General features: G+C 47.5%; 1 long non-coding RNA gene across 1 annotated transcript; it reads left to right on the top strand.

The window, feature by feature from the left end:
• The first annotated feature begins 7,397 nt into the window (after positions 1 to 7,397).
• Positions 7,398 to 8,167, top strand: LOC146059117 (uncharacterized). The gene is made up of 2 exons (XR_014470155.1): positions 7,398 to 7,482; positions 8,003 to 8,167. It is a non-coding gene; the product is annotated as an uncharacterized LOC146059117 (long non-coding RNA).
• The last annotated feature ends 633 nt before the right edge of the window (positions 8,168 to 8,800 follow it).

The raw sequence follows: 8,800 nt of genomic DNA on the forward strand, positions 1-8,800 counted from the left end.
TCTGCTGCTTTGCTAAAGGTTGCAGGGAGTATAATCTTAAATCCCTTATATATATAAAGTACTTATATTTTGGCCTTGTCCCTTGTAGTAACCTCCTATTAAGCAGCATTAAACTACTCCTGCCCTGAATCCCAACTGTACTGTTAGGTAATTGGTGTACAAACCCTATAAGGTGCCTTTATTCCTTAGGGGAAAGTTGCCCAAACAGTATGTGGTATTACTGAGAGAGGACAGATGCATAATAAGAGAGCAGCAAAGGCAATCATTTCCACTGTGACCAGGCAGAACCAGAACCTCTGTGACCAGGCAGAACCAGAGCCACTGTATGCTACATTGACTATTGAATTCATAACATACATTGGGAGTTTGTGACAGCCGACTATAGAGGGTGGCAGGGTGCCGAATAGGAGATTAAGTCAAAGAATAAGAAGGAATACTTGTAAATAAATATTTCCAGATACTTAGGATAATTTCTGGTTCCTTTTCCTTGCTGCTGGATGATCCTTGCTGGGTTTGCTTCTGAGTGTAATGACCCCCATCCTCCCCCTTCCTTAAGTATTGCCTATCCCCTGGGGAGGGGCCATTTACCTTTTGTCCTTCCCCTTATCTTCCCTCTTGCTTCAAGCTGGCACCTACCCTACCTGCCTTCCCCCTGCAGCAATTATGTCTCTTTTTTGTGGTGCACAGGCTGAGCGTTTATACTCATTCGTTGCTATTTGCAGCTCATTCTCTTAAAACTTTGCTTTACTGAGCCTCGTGCAAGTTTTTTGTTCTTTTGTCTTTGATGTAAGTTCCTTCCTTTCATACACTAAGGGGTAATTTTAGCCCTATTTCTAAGCGATCTGTTTAGATCCCTTAGATATTACGCATGGATCGCTCTGTATGTATGCCCCAAGCATTGGCGATGCTCAACACCACGCCTCTCCATCACCTGACTAGATCTTGGCTACATGTAGTCAAGATCTGGTCAGATTGCCAGTGTTCTCTCCATCACTGGTGCATAGTAATGGTGCCCATACACGCACCAATCCCGTCGGTGCGATGTGTGCTAAGAGGTGCGCGCTCCCGCAGCACCTCATCGCACAGTACAAAAAGTATGTGCTGCACATACTTTTTGTACTAGCTTTTTATCGCATTGCATCGTATTGCATGCACAACGCATGCACAAGGCATACGATGCGATGTGTGCTAGTTAAGCACAGAACGCACGCCGGGATCGAAGCGTGTATTGGTGCCTTATGTGTGCTGAGCGATCTGTGCTAAACTACATTCAGTACGGGGCTAAAGTCCCGTGTAAGAAAGGGACTTACAGCAATGGTTCAAGGCAGCCCACTAAAATGTGCACTATCTTTGGCATTATGGGGGTGCAGGAGGGGTTTACTTTTTAAAGCAACAGTTTAGTTAAAGTGCCAGTTCCAACCCCAACCTGCAATCCCATAGTCCAGTATTGTAGAGCCATGCTACATCCGGGCTAAGTAAAATGATTGGGAAGACTTCTGCCACATGGCCTGTTTTGTTACCGCTATGTATGAACATTACAGTGCACAAGTGAGAGCTAAAGCAGAACCTTAACCCCTTCACGACATTTGACGTATATATACGTCATGGCCGGGAAGTACTTCCCGACACATGACGTATATATACGTCATGACTTTAAACTGTCACTGCGTCTCGAGACGCAGTGACAGAGGGACGATGTCTGCTGTCCCTGACAGCAGACATGTCCCTGCATGCCCAGGGGGGGCTGCGATGTCGCCCCCCCGTCGGCGATCGCTGTGATTGGCTGTTCAGTGTGAACAGCCATTCACAGCGTTTTCCTGTGTTACCAGCGAATCAGACGCTTGGTAACACAGGTGTCAATCACCGCCGGGCGTCAGGGGGCATGAGGGGGTCATCGGTGACGATGACACCTCACCCCACCCTCACCCCACCTGCCCCCAAGGCTGTGATTGGTCCGTGGGACCCACGGACCAATCACAGCCAAGGCGCGACATTTAAACTACCGGTGACTGCGCTGCAGACGCCATTCCGGTCTGGAGTAGCGTGCAGAGCGGTCACCGTGCCTATCTGCCATGATACTGACCTGATCCTTGCTAATACTTACCTGATCCTTGAAAATACCTTACCTGATCACTTGATCACTGCTTGTAGCGTGCTCGACGCTTCCTGGATCTGACTTCCTGAGACTTCCTGCTGCTGCTGCAGTGTGATAGAGAGATAGAGAGATAGAGAGAGAGAGATAGAGAGAGATAGAGAGATAGTGACAGAGAGAGCTATATTTTGTGTCTGCTACCCCCCCTTTTTGGGGGTGCAGGGGTTTTTTATATATAAATAACTGTCGCTGCTGCTGCAGTGTCATAGTGATAGATAGTGATAGATAGTGAGAGATAGTGATAGATAGTAATAGATAGTGAGAGATAGAGAGATTTGTGTCTGCTACCCCCCCTTTTTGGGGGTGCAGGTTTTTTTTTTATATATATAACTGTCAGTGCTGCTGCTGCAGTGTCATAGTGATAGATAGTGATAGATAGTGAGAGATAGAGAGATAGAGAGAGATAGTGACAGAGAGTGATAGAATGGGCGGTATTCAATAAGCCAGAATCGCCAAGTTTTATGGCGATTCTGTGTTTTTTTCATGTGTGCCGGCGATTTTATGAGCTGTATAAGCGAATCACCCTATTCAACGTTGTCTATTCGCCGCTGATGACCGGTGAATGAAGCACCAATCGCCAAATGTGATTCTCTACAAATCGCCGGTATTTGTCTATAGGAATTTTCATGGGGATTCGCCGGTAGTCGACGGGAATCACCCATGAATCGCCAAAAGTGTATTCAATGAGAAGTTGGCGATTCTTATTTCTTGTTTCATATCGCCGTTCCTCACCGAGTGTCCCTCGTCATCTTTTTATGGTGAACTTTTTTAGGAACCTGTGAAATAATTGGTTTTAAGTGTTCAATTTAACTCTGCAAGTGTAATGTATTATTATTTGCTGCCCTGTTGTGATGTGATGGTCGTAGAAGTGCTATACAAATATATATTTAATTTTTTCTGGTATTTTTTTTTTCTCCCACAACGCACTGTTCTTACCCATGGTGCACCTCACTTACCCATGATTCTCCTCCCCACCTCACTCCTTCGTTTGGCCTTTGAGGAGATTACACAGCTTTTGCAGTCTGCTGTATTGGAAACGTTTTTGTAGGGTAATTTGCGTTTTTTTGCATTTCACTGCAATTTCTTTAACACTGACTACAGTAATGGAGCTGTTCAGGGATACTATTGTTGTTTTCATGCTGAATGCCAGTGTGGAGGAGGAGGTAGATATGATGGAACATGACACTAGTATTCCGGCGATAGCTCCATTAGGTGAGTCGGTGCGGGTTTCAGTCCCACGTCCACGCCACTTTCGTACTAGGCGTGAACTGGGTGATCTCACCGAGGCGGAGGTGATTTCTAATTATCGCCTTTCGTCTGCGGCAATCCATATGCTGTACGATCTCATGGAGCCAGACCTGGTAGCACGGAAACGGGGCAATCACGCACTCACCGGTTTCCAGAAACTGTTGGGTGCGTTGCATTTTTTTGCGTCGGGCACATTCCAGCCCACTTTAAGCCAAACATGCGGTTATTCACAGCCAACCCTCTCCCGCTGTATAGCACAGGTCATAAAGGCATTCCGCAAATTAACGACCCAGTATATTAAATTTCCTGATCAAGACAGCGAATGGAATGAGATCAAATTTGGCTTTTTCTCAAAATGGAAGTTTCCCAGTGTTTTGGGCGCGATCGACTGCACCCATGTGGCGTTCAAACCACCGCGTTCATCAGAGGAATGTTTTCGGAACCGAAAACACTTCCACTCGATGAACGTTCAGGTGGTTTGCGACCACCAAATGAAAATAACCAACCTCCTTGTGGGTTTTCCTGGGTCGACCCACGACTCGTTCATTTTAAGCCAGTCCGCCCTGTATGCCGATTTCGAGCACGGCCGAATGCCGGACGGCTGGCTGTTAGGTAAGTAGTATGTTTTTTTTGGCTGTGGGGGGGGTTTGATTTGTCTTGAAATCCAGACATTGTTAATAATGTAATATTTTTTTTTTTTGATTTCCATAGGTGATGCGGGTTATCCCAATAAGGACTGGCTCCTGACCCCATTATCTGATCCTGTGGGCGAAGCTGCTGAAAGGTACCAAAGGGCTCACACGACAGCGAGGGCTGTAATTGAGCGAACCTTCGGTGTCCTTAAAAGCCGGTTTAGATGTTTAGACATGACCGGCGGAGCCCTTTTATACTCACCGGCAAAGGTTTGCGGCATAATTAATGCTTGTTGTATTTTACACAACATTTGCATTGCAAACCGTTTGCCGGTGACCGTGGATGCTGCGGTTTTCCGGCATGGGGACCTTTCAACAGCTTTGCTCGCCGGTATGAATGAACGAGTGGACGCGAGAGCTCGACTCATCCGGTCATATTTTGCCCAATGTGAGTATTTGTAGTCCAAAGTTTGTGGCTTGTTTGATTAGTTATATGATATTTAACACTTTTCATTAATTTATGTTTTCTAGAGTTCCGTTTGGGCACGTTAGTGTTTTGGCCTGTTGCCGTTGTTCCTTCGGTTTTCTACGGTTCTTTGTTTGCCGCTGTTGTTGCGTGGCTGCTATCCCAAGGCTACGTTTCAGTTATCCAGTGAGTAGCGCTCCGCCTGTGGGAAGGAGGGGAGGGTTTGGGCCCTGTGAGGTGTCACTAACCCCTTTTTTTTATTTTCCGCAGCCTATTCCTGCTTAATACTTTCTGGAGGGCCCTACAAGCAGCTGGATCCTGTGTGCAGCGGATGAACCCCTGATGTGTGAGGGCTGCTGGCAGGTGTGGGTGCGTGATGCCTTTCCCATGGGCTACTGTGCAGTTACCCGGTGAGTATCGCTCCAGCTGGGGGAAGGAGGGGAGGGTTTGGGCCCTGTGAGGTGTCACTAACCCCTTTTTTTTATTTTCCGCAGCCTATTCCTGCTTAATACTTTCTGGAGGGACCTACAAGCAGCTGGATCCTGTGTGCAGCGGATGAACCCCTGATGTGTGAGGGCTGCTGGCAGGTGTGGGTGCGTGATGCCTTTCCCATGGGCTACTGTGCAGTTACCCGGTGAGTATCGCTCCAGCTGGGGGAAGGAGGGGAGGGTTTGGGCCCTGTGAGGTGTCACTAACCCCTTTTTATTTTCCGCAGCCTATTCCTGCTTGATAATTTCTGGAGGGACCTACAAGCAGCTGGATCCTGTGTGCAGCGGATGAACCCCTGATGTGTGAGGGCTGCTGGCAGGTGTGGGTGCGTGATGCCTTTCCCATGGGCTACTGTGCAGTTACCCGGTGAGTATCGCTCCAGCTGGGGGAAGGAGGGGAGGGTTTGGGCCCTGTGAGGTGTCACTAACCCCTTTTTATTTTCCGCAGCCTATTCCTGCTTGATAATTTCTGGAGGGACCTACAAGCAGCTGGATCCTGTGTGCAGCGGATGAACCCCTGATGTGTGAGGGCTGCTGGCAGGTGTGGGTGCGTGATGCCTTTCCCATGGGCTACTGTGCAGTTACCCGGTGAGTATCGCTCCAGCTGGGGGAAGGAGGGGAGGGTTTGGGCCCTGTGAGGTGTCACTAACCCCTTTTTATTTTCCGCAGCCTATTCCTGCTTGATCATTTCTGGAGGGACCTACAAGCAGCGGGATTTGCAGTTTCTTTTGCTGGTCTCTGGACGGGAAAGTCTCCAGCGGGTGAACCCCTAAAGTGAAAAAGACCTGCAGGACCAAAGGCTGTACCTGTCATGTGCGAGCACATTCATTAAAACCAAATCTGGGGTGAGTATGGAACTACGTGGGGGACTGGTGGTGGGAGGCTATAGGAGACAGTCACCGATCATTAACCCCTTCTTTCTTCTTTGCAGTTTCTTTTGCTGGTCTCTGGACGGGGAAGTCTCCAGCGGGTGAACCCCTAAAGTGAAAAAGACCTGCAGGACCAAAGGCTGTACCTGTCATGTGCGAGCACATTCATTAAAACCAAATCTGGGGTGAGTATGGAACTACGTGGGGGACTGGTGGTGGGAGGCTATAGGAGACAGTCACCGATCATTAACCCCTTCTTTCTTCTTTGCAGTTTCTTTTGCTGGTCTCTGGACGGGGAAGTCTCCAGCGGGTGAACCCCTAAAGTGAAAAAGACCTGCAGGACCAAAGGCTGTACCTGTCATGTGCGAGCACATTCATTAAAACCAAATCTGGGGTGAGTATGGAACTACGTGGGGGACTGGTGGTGGGAGGCTATAGGAGACAGTCACCGATCATTAACCCCTTCTTTCTTCTTTGCAGTTTCTTTTGCTGGTCTCTGGACGGGGAAGTCTCCAGCGGGTGAACCCCTAAAGTGAAAAAGACCTGCAGGACCAAAGGCTGTACCTGTCATGTGCGAGCACATTCATTAAAACCAAATCTGGGGTGAGTATGGAACTACGTGGGGGACTGGTGGTGGGAGGCTATAGGAGACAGTCACCGATCATTAACCCCTTCTTTCTTCTTTGCAGTTTCTTTTGCTGGTCTCTGGACGGGGAAGTCTCCAGCGGGTGAACCCCTAAAGTGAAAAAGACCTGCAGGACCAAAGGCTGTACCTGTCATGTGCGAGCACATTCATTAAAACCAAATCTGGGGTGAGTATGGAACTACGTGGGGGACTGGTGGTGGGAGGCTATAGGAGACAGTCACCGATCATTAACCCCTTCTTTCTTCTTTGCAGTTTCTTTTGCTGGTCTCTGGACGGGGAAGTCTCCAGCGGGTGAACCCCTAAAGTGAAAAAGACCTGCAGGACCAAAGGCTGTACCTGTCATGTGCGAGCACATTCATTAAAACCAAATCTGGGGTGAGTATGGAACTACGTGGGGGACTGGTGGTGGGAGGCTATAGGAGACAGTCACCGATCATTAACCCCTTCTTTCTTCTTTGCAGTTTCTTTTGCTGGTCTCTGGACGGGGAAGTCTCCAGCGGGTGAACCCCTAAAGTGTACAGGACCTGCAGGACCAAAGGCTGTACCTGTCATGTGCGAGCACATTCATTAAAACCAAATCTGGGGTGAGTATGGAACTACGTGGGGGACTGGTGGTGGGAGGCTATAGGAGACAGTCACCGATCATTAACCCCTTCTTTCTTCTTTGCAGTTTCTTTTGCTGGTCTCTGGACGGGGAAGTCTCCAGCGGGTGAACCCCTAAAGTGAAAAAGACCTGCAGGACCAAAGGCTGTACCTGTCATGTGCGAGCACATTCATTAAAACCAAATCTGGGGTGAGTATGGAACTACGTGGGGGACTGGTGGTGGGAGGCTATAGGAGACAGTCACCGATCATTAACCCCTTCTTTCTTCTTTGCAGTTTCTTTTGCTGGTCTCTGGACGGGGAAGTCTCCAGCGGGTGAACCCCTAAAGTGTACAGGACCTGCAGGACCAAAGGCTGTACCTGTCATGTGCGTGCAAGGTGTTAAGTAATGTTGTTTCTCATCAATAAATTTTACATGTTTATTCACCTCTCGTCCATGAAACCAGTTCATGTCAAATGGAATATAGCTAGCTTGAGTTTGTGTTTGATTTTGGTAGAGTTTTTAAACTATTGAAAATAGTGATAAATCAATCAATTATATGGTCAAATCTAAGTTATCTAAGCTATGGGAACACTCTCCCAAAATCATTTGCTTTCTGAAACTATCACCCTGTAATAGGCCCAGAAATTCGCTTTTTGGATCAATCACTACTGTTATGAGATGGCGGGGATTGCTCCCAATATTTCACTGAGACACCTTCTAAAATCTATTTAGGTGTATTTGGCAAGAATGACATATTTAAGGAAAAGCTTAGAAATAGGAGTATCAGTGAAATATAAACCCAAAAAGTACTTGGTGTAAACCGGCACCAATCTGGAAACTCCTAGCTTGTATGCATGTAAAATAAAAAAAAACCTTAATATTTATCTGACACTGACCCTTTATCATTTTTTTCAGTCGTTTCAAAAGAAAATGGTTCACAACTGAAAAATGGAATAATACTCATCTGATACCTTTTTAATAACATTCAGAAGCAAGAAAGCAGTCAATATATTTGAAAAACTTTATTTAACTTTTTTTCACATGTTAAATTCCGAAATAAATTAATACCATGGTAAAGACTTTCCCGGTGTCAATTCTTCATCCTTACCGTCGGTATAACCTGCAAAAAAGGAGAGCAAAGTTTTGAAATTGGTATCAAAAACCTATTTGGGAAAAGATGTGAGTTGCAAGCTGTGGGCACCGGATGCAGAGTAAGCGTTGTGGTAACGCACAAGCCAGCCACACTTCAAATGCGCCTGGTCTGGGCGTTAGCACAAGGGACAAGATGTGACTTGCAAGTTGTGGGCACCGGATGTGGGCACCGGATGCAGAGTAAGCGTTGTGGTAACGCACAAGCCAGCCACACTTCAAATGCGCCTGGTCTGGGCGTTAGCACAAGGGACAAGATGTGACTTGCAAGTTGTGGGCACCGGATGCAGAGTAAGCGTTGTGGTAACACACAAGCCAGCCACACTTCAAATGCGCCTGGTCTGGGCGTTAGCACAAGGGACAAGATGTGACTTGCAAGTTGTGGGCACCGGATGCAGAGTAAGCGTTGTGGTAACGCACAAGCCAGCCACACTTCAAATGCGCCTGGTCTGGGCGTTAGCACAAGGGACAAGATGTGACTTGCAAGTTGTGGGCACCGGATGCAGAGTAAGCGTTGTGGTAACGCACAAGCCAGCCACACTTCAAATGCGCCTGGTCTGTGCG

This window comes from Crinia signifera, chromosome 2 (assembly GCF_055691185.1).
Source record: "Crinia signifera chromosome 2, ASM5569118v1, whole genome shotgun sequence".
Taxonomy (NCBI): Eukaryota; Metazoa; Chordata; class Amphibia; order Anura; family Myobatrachidae; genus Crinia; species Crinia signifera.